General features: G+C 38.8%; 1 long non-coding RNA gene across 1 annotated transcript; it reads left to right on the plus strand.

The window, feature by feature from the left end:
- Positions 1-12,763: 12,763 nt before the first annotated feature.
- On the plus strand, positions 12,764-14,164 carry LOC131381848 (uncharacterized). The gene is made up of 3 exons (XR_009210837.1): positions 12,764-12,820; positions 12,932-13,087; positions 13,914-14,164. It is a non-coding gene; the product is annotated as an uncharacterized LOC131381848 (long non-coding RNA).
- Positions 14,165-16,887: the final 2,723 nt, after the last annotated feature.

Genomic DNA, 16,887 nt, shown 5'->3' on the forward strand with positions numbered 1-16,887 from the left:
CACCATGCCCAGCTAATCTTTTGTATTTTAGTAGAGACGGGGTTTCATCATGTTGGATAGGATGGTCTTGATCTCCTGACCTCGTGATCTGCCTACCTTGGCCTCCCAAAGTGCTGGGATTACAGGCATGAGCCACTGCACCCGGCCTAGGGATACTAAATATAGAATAAAATAAAAGGGAAAAACTACATTACATTGATCTGGGCAATAGTTTTTTGGACTTTTTTTTAACCCCCAGTGCTCAGGCAACAAAAGTAAAAATAGACAAATGGGACTGTATCAAACTAAAAAGGTTCTTCACTGCAAAGAAAACATTTAGCAGTGTAAAGAGACAACCTATGGATTGGGAGAAAATATTTGCAAGCTATACTTCCAATAAGGGGCTAATATCCAAAATATGTAAGGAACTCAACTCAATAGCAAGAAAACAAAAAAAAACTCAACTAAAAAATGGGCAAGGGACCTGAATAAACATTTCTCAAAAGAAGATACATAAATGGCCAACAGATATATGAGAAAATGCTCAACATTGCTCATCATTCAGAAAATCCAAATTAAAATCCCCATATCATCTCACACTTGTCAGAATGGCTATTATCAAAGAGCTGAAAGAGAACAAGTGTTAGGAAGATTTGTGGAAAAGAGGGTCCCTCTTGTATACAGTTGGTAGAAATGTAAATTAGTACAGTCTTTATGGAAAACTATGAAGTTTCCTCAAAAATCTAAAAGTATAATTACCGTATGACCTAGCAGTTCCACCTCTGGGTATTGACTCAAAATATTTGAAATCAGTTTGTCAAAAAGATGTCTGCACTCCCATGTTCCTTGCACTGCTATTCAAAATAGCCAAGTTATAGAATTAATCTAGATGTTCATCAACAGATGAATGGATTAACAAAAAAGTGGTGTAGATATACAAAATGGAATATTTTTCAGCCTTAAAGATTCTGTCATTTGTGACAATATAGATGGAATTGGGAAACATTATGCTAAGTGAAATAAGCAGGCACAGAAAGATAAATACTGCATATTCCCACTTACATGTAGAATCCAAAACAATTGAACTCAGAAGCAGAGAACAGAATGCTGGTTACAGAGGCTGGAGGGTGAGAAGAATGTGGAGATGATGGTCAAAGGGTACAAAATCTCAGGAGAAAAAAGTGTTATTTTTTCTTGAGAGCTATTGTACAGTATGATAAATATAGTTAATAATAGTGTATTCTACATTTCAAAATTGCTAAGAGTAAATTTCAAATGTTCTCATCACAAAAAAAATTTGAGGAGATATGTTAATTAGCTTGATTTAATTACTGCACATTATATTCATAAATCATAATATCACTTTGTACCCCATAAATACATGCATTTATAAATTGTCAATTTACCAAAAAATGGAAAGATACATTTGGTTTGAGATGAACCTGTAGTGGCTCCCCTCCCCACTCCCACAGAAGGAAACTAGATATTTGTCTACTAATCAGTGAGGAAAACTGCATGTTTATAGGGAAGTGAGGTTGGCATGTTATAGTTATGAAATCTGCTGGGTGGCTTGGATAGTATCTTGTTGGAGAAAGGACTCCTAGTCAAGTTTTAGGCCTAATTCTGCTCCTAAGATACTTGCCCTGGAAAAATCACTGATGTCCCTAAGTCTCTTTTCTATAATTTGAAAATTGGGCATTAAAATAGCTGAGCTTCAGAGTCCCTTTCAGGTCTATCATCCTAAAATTATGTAATTCATGAATCACAATAATTTCAGAAAACATAAGTACATTTTTCCTCCATATGGGGCCAACATCCATAATTCTGAAACACTATTATTAAAGAAGATAAAATAGAAAGAAAAAGACAGGTTCCATGGCTATTTTAAGGGTCTATTGGCATAACTCCATGAAGCATTTTGGTAAGTGACCTTGTTGTAGTTCTGCAGCTTTAAACTTCAAGAAAGTTTTCAGACCAAGCTGTATCACCCTTGGAGAGGGGGTGGCTGAAGGAGAAAAATGGTTATTATGTCTAAGCCTCTGTACACTGCACTGAACTTGGAGGTGACGTTGTACATTGTCTGGGCCAGAGATTGATGAGATGCACCTGACTCAGATGAAGACATATCCTGATTAGTCTATAGACAGAACTACTGGAGGGGATTAATCAAGCTTCACATGACCCTCACTTACTTGGACGTAGCAACATCTGTGCTTCCTTCCCCTTCCCTCCATCAGAATCAGGGAGGGAGTTCTAGAAGCTTGCCTCTGCATGTTTGCTCTAAAAAATAATGCTAAGTTCTGTGTCTTTCCTTTTGTACCCTTTAGAGAATTGAACTTTGTCTGAAAACCCCAAGAAAGACTATGTCAGATATTTCGTGTAGTCTGAAACTGTAATTGAACTTAACAGTACAGTGGTTGCTTATGTAAAAATGAAGGAATCCAGCCGGGCACGGTGGCTCTTGCCTGTAATCGCAGCACTTTGAAAGGCCGAGGTGGGTAAATCACGAGGTCAGGAGTTTCAGACCACCCTGGCCAATATGGTGAAACCCTGTCTTTACTAAAAACAAAAATTAGCCGAGTGTGGTGGCGCGCACCTGTAGTCCCAGCTACTTGGGAGGCTGAGGCAGAAGAATCGCTTGAACCTGGGAGGTGGAGGTTGCAGTGAGCCGAGATCGCACCACTGCACTCCAGCCTGGGTGACAGAGTGAGATTCTGTCTCAATAAATAAATAAAAACAATCCAATAATTTATTCTTGGTCTAGTATAGAAAAAAAGCATATGTTGAGGCAACCAAGAATTGAGTAGCAAATGAAACATTAGAATTTCCTGTGAGAACAAATACTACATGAAATGAAACTGGGCCTCCAAAGCTTTATCTTAAGGATAGCAAGAAATAACCAACAGTAAATCCCATACATTGAGAAGAGCCAGCAGGAGGCAGCAGATCTCATTGACTAGGGGAAGCACTTGCCCTACAGTAGATCTGAGGTGGTATTTCTTTTCTAAGTCATATTTTTTTTTCATTTCAATTATATGAATTGAATCAATCTACTTCATGGGTTTCTCTACTTTGCATTCACTTTTGAAGGATATTCTCCCTGCATGTGAAATTTTAGGAAGAAAGTTTTGTAGGAGTTTTTTCAGCACTTTACACGTGTTGTTCCTTTGTCTTGGGTCCTCCATCATTTTTTGTTTGCATTGTGTTTTTGTTTTTGTTTTGTTTGTTTTTGTTTTTGACACGGGGTCTCACTCTCGCCAGAGCTGGAATGCAGTGGTATGATCATCGCTCCCTACAACCTTGGCCTCCTGGGCTCAAGCGATTCTCCCACTTGAGCCTCCCAAGTCGCTGGGACTACAGATGTGTACCACCATGTCCAGCTAATTTTTGTATTCTTTGTAGACGAGGTTTCACCATGTTGCCCAGGCTGATTTTGAACTCCTGGACTCAAGCAAGCCACCTGCCTCGGTCTCCCAAAGTGCTGGGATTACAGGTGTGAACCACCATGCCTGGCCAGGTCCTCCAGTGTTTCTGATGAAAAATCAACTGCCATTCTTTTCATTGTTCCTTTTTATGTATTGTGACTATATTTTTCAGGTTATTTTAAAGACTTTTGTTTGTTTTAAAAAAGGCTTTGGTCTTCAGTAGTTTGACATAATGTGCCTATGTATGGTTTTCCTTGTGTTTATCTTGCTCAGGATTGTTGAAATTTTTGGATTGTAGGTTGATTTGTTTTTTTTTTTTTTTTTTTTTTTTTTTTTTTTTTTTTTTTTTTTTTTTGAGACTGAGTCTCGTTCCCAGGCTGGAGTGCAGTGGCGCGATCCCGGCTCACTGCAAGCTCCGCCTCCCGGGTTCGCGCCATTCTCCTGCCTCAGCCTCTCCGAGTAGCTGGGATTACAGGTGCCTGCCACCACGCCCGGCTAGTTTTTTTTGTATTGTTAGTAGAGACGGGGTTTCACCGTGGTCTCGATCTCCTGACCTCGTGATCCGCCCACCTCGGCCTCCCAAAGTGCTGGGATTACAAGCGTGAGCCACCACGCCCGGCCTGTTTTTAACAATTTAGAAAAATATTTGCTATTATTTTTTCAAACCTTTTTTTTGCTCCAGTCTATCTCTTCTCTCTCTCTTTTCAGTTATATGTATATATTGCTTTATGTTGTTCCATATGTCTCTGGGATTCTTCTTATTGATTTTTTTTCTCTTTGTAATTCAGTTTGAATGGTTTCTGTTTACTTGTTTCAGTAAATAATCTTTCTTTTACGGCATCCAATCTGCTATTAATCCCTTCAAGTACATATTTCCTTTCAGATGTTGTACTTTCAATTCTATAATTTCCATTTGATTTTGTTATAGTTTCCATTTTTCTGCTGAGATTTCCACATCTGCTCACTTATTATGCGTATAGTTTTCTTGAAACCCTCAAGTATATTTATAATAGTTGTTTAAAAATATTTTTCTGCTAATTTAAACATCTGTGTCATCTTGAATCTGTTTTCATTTAGGTGTGTGCATGTATAATTAACACTATTTTTGCTATTCTTGTATTTAGTGGTTTTTTTAAAATCATACATTAGATGTATCAATTGCTATGTTAAAGAAAGTCTGGATTATGCCATCTCCTTCAAAAGGTACTGAGTTTTGTACTAGCAAGTAGTTAATTTACTAGTGAGTCATTTTGATCCTGGGGTGACTTGGCTTTAGGCTTCATTAGAGCAAGTCTAGAGTAGCCCTCACTCTGTGCTATGGTCTTCAGTCCTAAAGAGTGGCCTTTCTACCATTCGATTGTTTACATTGAGTGTTCAGCAAAGCCTTCACTTTGGCTGGTAGGAATCCCAATATCTCCTAGTTTTGTGCAAGCTCTTGCATTTTCATCCAGCTAGAGCACCGCCCCCCACAACCTCAGCAGCGATTCCATGCCATGTCCTTGTAGAGTCTTCTTACATGTTTGTGCAACTTAGTTTTCACCCAAAAAACCAAGGAGACTTCTACACATATTTATGGGGCTGCTTGTTTACAGATCTGCCTCATTAGTACCACAGATTTGAGCTACCCCAGCATTACCAACCTCTAGTCTGTGTTTTCTCCATCCAGCATGACCACTGCCTTTTGTGTTGCCCTCAAGCAGAACCTATGATGAATATTGAGCTCACCTGTGTTTTCTTCTTAAGGATCACTGCCTTGTGCTACTTCTTATCCAACATCTAAAAATTGATGCTTTAAGTATTTGTACATTTTTAGAGTTATTCATTTGGAAAGTAAGTCCAAAATTCATTATTCATCATAGCCAAAGCCATAATATTATGTGTCTCTCTAGATCTATCTCATTTATGCCTTGTGTCTTCTATCAAAAGCATTTGGCTTTGATACTAGACCTTGTCCTGATACAAGACTGTGCTCATCAGGTAGAAACTTGGAAAATAAATATCCTTTTTCCTTTCAGCTCTGATTCTTTTACTTTTTTATTTACATATAGATATTCAAAGTGATCATATTTTTTTTGCCCTTACATACTTGAGTAGGATTGGTATTTAATTGTGGAGCTTATTATAATGATTCTCAATGACTTCAGCAGAGGTTTTTGTTTTGTTTTGATTTATTTTGTTTGTCCTAGAATATTATGTGGGCACTTACTAGAAATAAGTAAACCATGGCCCAGGCCTTGAAAAACTTTTTGCTAGTGTTTGATGAAATAAAAATTAACCTGGTGTATCTTTTTATTTTTTAGCAGTTTTTTTATTTCAATTGGTTTTTGGGGAACAGGTGGTATTTGATGAAATGGACAAGTTCTTTAGTGGTGATCTCTGAGATTTCTGTGCACCCATCACCTGAGCAGTGCACACTGTACCCAGTGTGTAGTCTTTTATCTCTCGCCCCACTCTCACCTTTCCCCTCAAGTCCCCAAGTCCATTGTGTCATTCTTCTGTCTTTGCATCCTCATAGCTTAGCTTCCCCTTATAAATGAAAACATACAATGTTTGTGAGTTACTTCACTTAGAATAATGGCCTCCACTTCCATCCAGGTTGCTGCAATTGCCGTTATTTCATTCCTTTTTATGGCTCAGTAGTATTCCATGGTGTGTACACATATTTCTGGGGCTGCTTGTTTACAGATATATATATATATATATCACATTTTATTTATCCACTTGTTGATTGATGGGTATTTGGACTTGTTCCATATTTTTGCAATTGCAAATTGTGCTGCTATAAACATGCTTGTATAAGTGTCTTTTTCGTATAATGACTTCTTTTCCTCTGGATAGATAACTAGTAGTGGGATTGCTGGATTAAATGGTAGATCAACTTTTAGTTCTTTAAGGAATCTCCACACAGTTTTCCATAGTGGTTGTACTAGTTTACATTCCCACAAGCCGTGTAAAAGTGTTCCCTTTTCACCACATCCACGCCAACATCTATTATTATTATTATTTTTTAAGTTATGGCCATTCTTTTAGGAGTAAGCTTGTATCATATTGAAGTTTTGATTTGTATTTCCCTAATAATTAGAGATGTCGAGCATTTTTACATATGGCCACTTGTATAACTTCTTTTGAGAATTGTCTAGTCATATTCTTAGGCCACTTTTTGATGAGAGTGTTTGTTTTTTTTCTTGCTGATTTGTTTGAATTCCTTGTAGATTCTGGATATTAGTCCTTTGTCGGATGCATTGTTTGCAAATATTTTCTCCCGCTCTTATGAGTTGTCTGTTTACTCTGCTGATTATTTCTTTTGCTTTTCAGAAGCCTTTTAGTTTAATTAAGTCCCATCTATTTATCTTTGTTTTTGTTGCATTTTCTTTTGCATTCTTGGTCACGAAGTCTTTGCCTAAGTCAATGTCTAGAAGAGTTTTTCTGATGTTATATTCTAGAATTTTTATGGTTTCAGGTCTTAAGATTTAAGGTCCGTGTTGAGTTGATTTTTGTTTAATGTGAGAGATGAGGATCCAGTTTCATTCTTCTACATGTGGCTTGCCAGTTATCCCAGCACCATCTGTTGAATAGGGTGTCCCTTCTCCACTTAATGTTTTTGTTTAGTTTGTCAAAGATCTGTTGGCAGCAAGTATTTGGCTTCATTTCTGGGCTCCCTATTCTGTTTCATTGGTCTATGTGTCTATTTTTATGCCAGTACCATACTGTTTTGGTGACTATAGTCTTGTAGTGTAGTTTGAAGTCAGGTAATGTGATGCCTCCAGATTTGTTCTTTTTACTTAATCTTCCTTTGGCTATGCAGGTTCTCTTTTGGTTCCATATGAATTTTAGGATGTTTTTCTAATTCTTTGAAGAATGATGATGGTATTTTGATAGGAATTGTTTTAAATTTGTATATTCCTTTTGGCAGTATGGTCATTTTCATAATATTGATTCTATCCATCCATGAGCATGGGATGTTTTTCCATTGGTTTGTGTCATCTGTGATTTCTTTCAGCAGTGTTTTGTAGTTTTCCTTGTAGAGGTATTTCACCTCCTTGGTTAGGCATATTCCTAGGTTTGTTTTTTTTTCCAGCTATTATTAAAGGGGGTGACTTTTGTATTTGATTCTCAGCTTGGTTACTGTTGGTGCATAGCATAACTACTGATTTGTGTACATTAATTTTTTATCCCGAGATTTTGCTAAATTCATTTATCAGTTCTAAGAGCTTTTTGGAGGAGTCTTTATGATTTTCTAGGTATATGAGCATATCATCCACAGACAGCAACAGTTTGATTTCCTCTTTACCGATTTGGATGCCTTTATTTTTTTCTCTTGTCTAATTGTTCTCTCTAGGACTTCTAATACTATGTTGATTAGAAGTGGTGAGAGTGGGCATCCTTATTTCAGTTCTCGGGAGGAGTGCTTTCAACTTTATTCAGTATTATGTCGGCTGTGGGTTTGTCATAAATGGCTTTTATTACATTGATATGTCCCTTCTATGCCAATTTTGCTGAGGGTTTTAATCATAAAGGGATGCTGGGTTTTGTCAACTGCTTTTTTTTGCATCTGTTGAGATGATAATGTGATTTTTTTTAATTGTGTTTATGTGGTGTATCACATTTATTGACTTGCATATGTTAAACCATCCCTGAATCCCTGGTATGAAACCCACTTGATCATGTTGGATTATCTTTTAGATAAGCTGTTGGATTCAGTTCACTAGTATTTTGTTAAGGATTTTTGCATCTATATTCATTAGGGATAGTGGCCTGTAGTTTTCTTTTTCTGTTACGTCCTTTCCTGGTTTTGGTATCAGGGTGATACTGGCTTCATAGAATAATTTAGGGAGTATTCCCTCTTTATCTTGTGGAATAGTGTCAATTGGATTGGTACCAACTATTCTTTGAACATCGGACAGCACCAGCTGTGACTCCATCTGGTCCTGGACTTTGTGTGTGTGTGTGTGTGTGTGTGTGTGTGTGTGTCTGTGGCAATTTTTAAATTACCATTTCAATCTTGCTGCTTGTTATTGGTCTGGTCAGAGTTTCTGTTTCTTGCTGGCTTAATCTAGGAGGGTTGTGTATTTCCAGGAATTTGTGTATCTCCTCTAGGTTTTCTAGTTTATGCACGTAAAGGTGTTCATGGTAGCCTTGAATGATCTATTTCTGTGGTATCGGTTGTGGTATCTCCTGTTTTGTTTCTAACTGAGCTTATTTGGATCTTCGCTCTTCTTTTCTTGGTTAATCTCAGTAATGGTCTATCAATTTTATTTATTTTTCCAAAGAACAAGCTTTTTGTTTCATTTGTTTTTTGTATTTTTTGTTTGTTTGTTTCCATTTCATTTAGTTTTGCTCTGATCTTTGTTATTTCTTTTCTTCTGCTGTGTTTTGGTTTGGTTTGTTCTTGTTTCTCCAGTTTCTTGGGGTGGGACCTTAGATTGTCTATTTGTGCTCTTTTAGACTTTTTGATGTAGGCATTTAAAAATATAAACTTTCCTCTTAGCACTGCCTTTGCCATTTCCCAGAGGTTTTGATAGGATGTCTCACTATTATCTTTCAGTTCAAAGAATTTTTAAATTTCCATCTTGATTTCATTTTTGATCCAATGATCATTTAGAAGCAGGTTATTTAATTTCCATATATTTGCATGGTTTTTAGGGTTCCTTTTAGAGATAATTTCCAATTTTATTCCAATGTGGTCTGAGAGAGTACTTGGTAGAATTTTCTTATATTTATTGAGACTTGTTTTGTGGCCTATCATGTGGTCTATTTTGGAGAATGTTTCATGTGCTAATGAATAGAATGTATATTCTGCAGTTGTTAGGTAGAATGTTCTGTAAATATCTATTAAGTGCATTTGTTTTAGGGTATAGTTTTTTTTTATTTTATTTTAATTTTTTTATTTTTTTTGAGTCAGAGTCTCACTCTATCACCCAGGCTGGAGTGCAGTGGTGTGATCTTGACTCACTGCAACTCTGCCTCCCATGTTCAAGCAATTCTCCTGTCTCAGCCTCCTGAATGACTAGGATTACAGGCATGCACCACCATGCCCAGCAAATTTTACTATCTTTAGTAGAGACAGGATTTCACCATGTTGACCAGGCTGGTCTCGAACTCCTGACCTCAAATGATCCACCCTCCTCAGCCTCCCAAAGTGCTGGGATTGCAGGTGTGTGAGCCGCTGTGCCCGGCCTGTTCTAATGTATAGCTTAAGTCCATTGTTTCTTTGTTGACTTTCTGTCTTGATGACCTGTCTAGTGCTGTCAGTGGAGTACTGAAATCCCCACTATTATTGTGTTGCCATCTATCTCATTTCTTAGATCTAGTAGTAATTGTTTTATAAATTTGGGAGCACCAGTGTTAGGTGCATATAAATTTAGGATTGTAATATTTTCCTGTTGGACTACAAATTTTATCATTATATAATGTCCCTTTTTGTCTTTTTAAACTGTTGTTGCTTTAATGTTCTGTTTTTTCTGATATAAGAATAGCTACTTCTGCTTGCTTTTGGTGTCCATTTTCATGGAATATTTTTTTTCACTGCTTTAAGTTTTTGTGAGTCTTTATTTGTTAGGTGAGTCTCTTGAAGATAGCACATACATGGTTAGTGAATTCTTATCCATTCTGCCATTCTGTGTCTTTTAAGTGGAGCATTTAGGCCATTTACTTTCCATGTTAGTATTGAGATGTGAGGTACTTTTCTATTCATCATGCTAGTTGTTGCCTGAATACCTTGTTTTGTTTTCATTTTGTTATTGTTTTATAGGCCCTGTAAGATATATGCTTTAAGGAGCTTCTGTTTTGGTGTATTTCAAGGATTTGTTTCAAGACTTAGAGCTCCTTTTACCTGTTCTTGTAGTATGGGCTTAGTAGTGGTGAATTCTCTCAGCATTTTTTTTTCTGAAAAAGACTGTATCTTTCCTTTATTTATGAAGCTTAGTTTCACTGTATACAAAATTCTTGGCTGATAATTGTTTTGTTTAAGGAGGCCAAAGATAGGACCCCAATCCCTTCTAGCTTGTAGGGTTTCTGCTGAGAAATCTCCTGTTAATCTGATAGGTCTTCCTTTATAGGTTATCTGATGCTTTTGCCTCAAAGCTCTTAAGATTCTTTCCTTCATCTTGACTTTAGATAACCTGATGACTGTGTGCCTAGGTGATGATCTTTTTGCAATGAAATCCCGGGAGTCCTTTGAGCTTCTTGTATTTGAATGTCTAGATCTCTAGCAAGGTCAAGAAATTTCCCTCAATTATTCCCTCAAATATGTTTTCCAAACTTTTAGATTTATCTTCTTCCTCAGGAACACCAGTTATTCTTAGGTTTGGTCGTTTAACATAATCCCAAACTTCTTGGAGGCTTTATTCATTTATTAAAATTCCTTTTTCTTTGTCCTTGTTGTATTGGGTTAATTCAAAAGCCTTGTCTTTGAGCTCTGAAGTTCTTTCTTCTACTTGTTTGATTCTATTATTGACTTTTTGGTGTATTTTGCATTTCTCTAAGTGTATCCTTCATTTCTAGAAGTTGTGATTGTTATGCTATCTATTTCTCTGGAGATTTTTCTGTCTATATCCTGCAACATTTTAAAAATTTCTTTAAGTTGGTATTCACCCTTCTCTGATGCTTCCTTGAGTAGCTTAATAATTGGCGTTCTGCTGTCAGAGAAATGCAAATCAAAACCACAATGAGATACCATATCACATCAGTTAGAATGGTGATCATTAAAAAGTCAGGAAACAACAGGTGCTGGAGAAGATGTGGAGAAATAGGAACACTTTTACACTGTTGGTGGGATTGTAAACTAGTTCAACCATGTGAAAGACAGTGTGGCAATTCCTCAAGGATTTAGAGCTAGAAATACCATTTGACCCAGCCATCCTATTACTGGGTATATACTCAAAGGATTATAAATCATGCTGCTGTAAAGACACATGCACACATATGTTTATTGTGGCACTATTCACAATAGCAAAGACTTGGAACCAACCCAAATGTCCATCAGTGATAGACTGGATTAAGAAAATGTGGCACATATACACCATGGAATACTATGCAGCCATAAAAAAGGATAAGTTCATGTCCTTTGTAGGGACACGGATGAAGTTGGAAACCATCATTCTCTGCAAACTATCGCAAGGACAGAAAGCCAAACACTGCATGTTCTCACTCATAGGTGGGAATTGAACAATGAGAACACTTGGACACAGGAGGGGGAACATCACACTCCGGGGCCTGTCGTGGGGTTGGGGGAGGGGGGAGGGATAGCATTAGGAGATATACCTAATGTAAATGACAAGATAGTGGGTGCAGCACACCAACATGGCACATGTATACATATGTAACAAACCTGCACATTGTGCACATGTACCCTAGAACTTAAAGTATAATTTAAAAAAAAATATATATATATATATATATATGTGTAAAATGCCTGGCACATAGTCAACCCATGTGTTCGTGATTACTACAATTTAATTAATTTGATAGTATGTTCAGAGCTAGATTTAGGGTGTGGCTATCATGGGTGCTAAAATATAATAGGTACATAAAAATAACCCTAGAAATATCATGAGATAAATAAAACTATTTATCAGAAAAAAAATTGGTCTTCTGAATTCTTTTTCTGGAAATTCAGAGATTTCTTCTTGGCTTGCATCCATTGCTGGTGAGCTAGTGTGATCTTTTGGGGGTGTCAAAGAACCTTGTTTTGTCATATTACCAGAATTGTTTATCTGTTTTTTTCTCATTTGGGTAGACTATGACAGAGGGAAGATCTGGGACTCAAGGGCTGCACTCCAGATTCTTTTGTCCCACAGTGTGCTTCCTTGATGTGGTGCCCTCCCCCTTCCCCTAGGGGTGGGGCTTCCTGAAAGCCAAACTGCAGTGATTGTTATTTCTCTTCTGGGTCTAGCCACCCAGCGGGTCTACTGGGCTCTGAGCTCGTACTGCAGAGTGTCTGCAAAGAGTCCTATGATGTGATCCATCTTCAGGTCTCTCAGCCATGGATACCAGCACCTGCTCTGGTGGTGGTAGCAGGGGAGTGAGGTGGACTCTGTGTGGGACCTTAGTTGTAGTTTTGTTTAATGCTCTGGTGTTCTCGAATGCTGGTTGTGCTGGCAGTAAAGTTGTCACGTGGACAGACTCAGGACCTCTAGTTAGCCAGGATGTCATAGGCAGTGGAGTTAGCTATTGTTTTCTCCTTTCTTGAGGCAGGGTTGTTCTTTTATGAGTTGCTGTAATGGTTTGTGTTGGTTGGCCTCCAGCCAGGAGGTGGCGCTTTCAAGAAAGCATCTGCTGCGGTATTATAGGAAGGATACAAGCTTGCCCTAGAGTAGCCTAGATAGATACTGGGGTTTCTCAGGTGGTGGGTGGTGCCATAGAGCTCTCAAGAGATTATGACTTCGGCTGCCACAGCGGGTAGAGAAAGACCATAGGTGGGGGAAGGGTTAGGTGTGTCTGAGCTCAGACTTTCCTTGGGTGGGGCTTGCTGTGGCCACTGTGGGGATGGGGCTGTGTTTCTCAGACTGATGGAGTTATATTCCTAGGGGGATTATGGCTGCCTCTGCTGAGTCATACAGGTCACCAGGGAAGTAGGAGGATGCTGCAGTGACAGGCCCCACCCAGCTCCCACAGAGCCAGTAAGGCCAGTCTCACTCCCACCACGCTCCCCCAACAGCACCGAGTTTATATCCAGGCAGCTGGTAAGCAGGGCTGGGAACTTGCCCCAGGCTACAAGCCCCCCCACTAAGAAAGCAAGCAGGGTTTTCAGGTTTTGCCCCTCCTCACCATGGCTTCTGTGATTGCACTTCCCATTCACCCCCAGATTCTGCCCTGGAAAATTCATGCTTGGTTGAAATTATTACAAAGCAGCTGGAAGTTTCCTTCTCCCTGTGGTCCTTCCCCAACTCCACTGACAGCCCTCCCCAAGGACTTCTGTGAGATAAAGTCAGAAATGGATTCCCTGGGCTTTCTTGGGGCCTGGGAGTGCCTACAGGGCTCTTCATGCTGCTGCTTCTACTTTTGTATTTCTCCCAGCTTTCTAAATTCGTTTCAGCTCCAGGTAAGGTTAAATTCTCCTGTGATCTGGATTTTCAGATCCTCTCCAGTGAGGATATGTGTTCAGAGGTAGACTCTCCCGCCTCGCGCTTTGGGCACTCGCAGTTTTTCAGCTGTCTCCTGGAGTTTACAGCAGCAAGCTGCTGCTTCCGAAGGGTCTGTGAATTCTTTTGGTTTTCCTGGTATGTTTCTCCGGTGGCTCTTGGAGCAAAAGTTCACAATGTGAGTCTCCACATGCTATTCTGTCCATCTAAGTGGGAGATGCAAGTTAGTCCTGCCTCCTATTTGCCATTATCCCCTGCCTAGAGGTCAATTATCATATTGATCCAGAATGACTGGGATCCCGGCTAAACCCCACCCTTAAGCCTGGAACCATCAGTCTAAATGAAAACAGGTGACCCTGTTTTTCCACCCAAATGTTGCTTTTTTGGCCTGCCACGCCCCTTTCCTGTGGTCACAAAAATATTTCAGCTGGCAGAGGTATACAATCTGCTGAGCGTCAGGAACACAAGCTGCTGAGCATCCGGGATACAAGTGGCTGAGCGTCAAGCAGAGAAGCAGCAACTGAACATCAGAGTCTAAGGATAGACATGGCTAACTTCAGTTGGTGTGGCTTCAGGGAAAGATCACCTTCTTCCTGCACCACCTCCTTTCCAATTCCCCATCCCACTGAGAGCCATGCTTATTGCCCAATAAAATCCTCCGTGTATACTACCCTTCAATCCGTTTGTGTGACCTGATTCTTCCTGGACGCCAGACAACTCGGGTGCCAAGAGGCCAGGGACTTGGATGCTGCTGCGGGGCCTGCACAGAGCCTGCTCCTGCCAGACAGGAGTGACCGGCTGGTTCCAGCATTTGTTCCCTCTGTTTCCTGCGCTCACTTGCTCACACACTCCCTCTTCTGAGGAGTGGCCAGTGGCAGGCTGAGTGAAACGAGTCACCCTAGTTCACACCCATGAAGGGAGTCAGGGTCAAGGGAACAATCCCATCTCGATATTTTTTGTTGTCTCTTTTCAAAAAGGTTAGTCTGTGAAATAAACTTTTTATCTACTGATACCTGGATTCATTCATTTCGTTTAATTTTCATTACTCACTATACATAATTAAAAAAAACAAACTTTCTTTACTGAAGTCAGATAAAATGTCAGAGGAACTCTTATAGGTTCAAAATTCAGAGATCCTGCTGCTCAAGCCTCAACTCTAGGCTGCCCTGAGGGACTCTGAAACAATTACTGATGAAATTCTACACATGCTTTATATAAAAGGGTCTATAAGACAGGTAAGATTTTAATCACTGAGGGACAATACAGTAATAATGGGTTGAAATCATAAAAGCTATACAGTCTTAACCCAATAGCAAAAGGGACAAGGAACTTGAATAGGCAGTTCACAGAAGAGAATACTAAATATCCAGTAAACATGAAAAGGAGCTCAAAATCATTAGTCATCCAGAAAATGAAAAAACCATAATAAAGTACCACTATACATCTGTTAAAATGACTATAATGAAAAAGACATACAATAATGAGTGTTGGTGAAGACAGAAAACACTTGAAATTCTATATTCTGTGTGGGTGTAAACAGGTACAACCACTTTGGAAAACTAGCAGTATTCACTAAATTTAAACTAAGCATACCCTATGCCTAGCAATTTCACTCCTATATATAGCTCACAAAAACATGTACACATGTAGACAAAAATATTAATATAAAAATATTCATATCTCATTGCTCATTATAACCCCAAACTGGAAACAACCAAAATGCCCGTTAACACTATAAAATGATTAGTAGTATTTTTATGTGACTGAATGCTATGAAGCCATGATAAATAGTGAACTGCTATATGTAATAATATGAATACATATCATAAACATATTAGTCAAAATCATCCATACACAAAAGAATATATGCTGTATGATTCCATTTATATAAAATTTTTAAAAATACAAAAGCTAATCTATGATACATCACTACAACAGCTACCTTTGAAGAAGGGTGTACAGATTAGAAAGGGGCATGAGGGAGGCTTCTTGGGTATTTCTAAAACTCTGTTTCTTGATCTGGGAGGTAGTTATGTGAGCATGTGTACCTTGTAGAAATCCATCAAGTTATACACAGATGGTTTGATAACATTAAGAAACATTCTTAAACTGTAGTTTCACCCACAGCAAATGATAAGTTACATTGACGGAATGAAATACTATTACCCATAACTATTCCTGAAATTTGATTTGTATAGAATTTCCACATTCCAAGACTAAACTGGTAGATAAGATTTGGGCAAAATTTAGAGAGACTGATGCAAGTAGAAAGGTATGAGAAAAGCATAAAGGTCAACAAGTGCAGATCATGTTCAGTGACTAGCGAGAGATGCAGCATCATGGGAAAGGTAGCTGAGAAGGCAATCCGGGACCGGACCAAGGAAGGTCTTGAATATTGGCCAGGGTTTGTTCTTAATCTCGTAGGCTGTAGAGAATCAGTATGAGTTTTGAACAGGATAATAATATTCCCTTCCTTCAGTTCTTCTACTTTTAATAAAGTGAGGCATGGGGAGAGTATCTGAACTTATTCAGAAATGTTTTTGTCCTAGACACACATGTATGTGCGTGCACACACACACAAAATAGTGTGTGTGTGTGTATAAAATAATTTCATCCCCACAACAATCCAAAGGAGTGAACTATTCCTACTTCACAAATGAGGAAATTGACGTCTAGAAAGGTAAGTAACATCTGAGGACAACAGGAGTAGGCTTCTGCCAACAGAGGGACAGGTTTTCTTCCTTTTTCAGAGTAGCCTTAGGAGACAGAGCACAGAGGGATTCAGCACTTGTCTTCTCCATTGGTCGTAGGAGGTGGTGAGCAGAAAAAGAAAGCAAAAATCTCAGCATTCTGGGGAAGCCACCCTTGAGGGCAGGTGGCTGGCATGGTTCCTATAGTAATAGATACGAACCCCTGCACAAAACCTCCTCCTCCTCTACGCCAGAGGACCCAATTTGATGATTTAATCCAAGCTATGGAGTCAGAGTCACTCAATTCTGTGTCAGCTCAGGGCACTGCCTCTAGAAAAATACTTTTTATTTTAGCAAGTGATTATTAATGATTCTTCTTTCTTGTTTCAGAAATGTTCTCCTGCTCAGTGATGTGCTGGGTGAATGAGTATTTTTTGAAATTTTCCATCTCCTTCATAGCCTTCAGATTTGGCTCATGTGAAAGAAAGCTGAGAAGGTGGAAAATTTCCTTTCCTCATACTGATCTCTCTATCACCAATGTGTCTATGTATGTGAATCTAAGATAAGCCATTTTCTCATTAAATGTCCAATATTAGTTTTGGTGTCAGATAGTAATTTTAGTTTCATTCTCAGACCCATCCCTTCCTAGTTCTGTGATTTAAAAATAGTTAACAAACCCCCTAGAGTCTCAGTTTTCTTATCTGCATTGGG

This window comes from Hylobates moloch, unplaced genomic scaffold (assembly GCF_009828535.3).
Source record: "Hylobates moloch isolate HMO894 unplaced genomic scaffold, HMol_V3 SCAFFOLD_18, whole genome shotgun sequence".
NCBI classification, from domain to species: Eukaryota; Metazoa; Chordata; class Mammalia; order Primates; family Hylobatidae; genus Hylobates; species Hylobates moloch.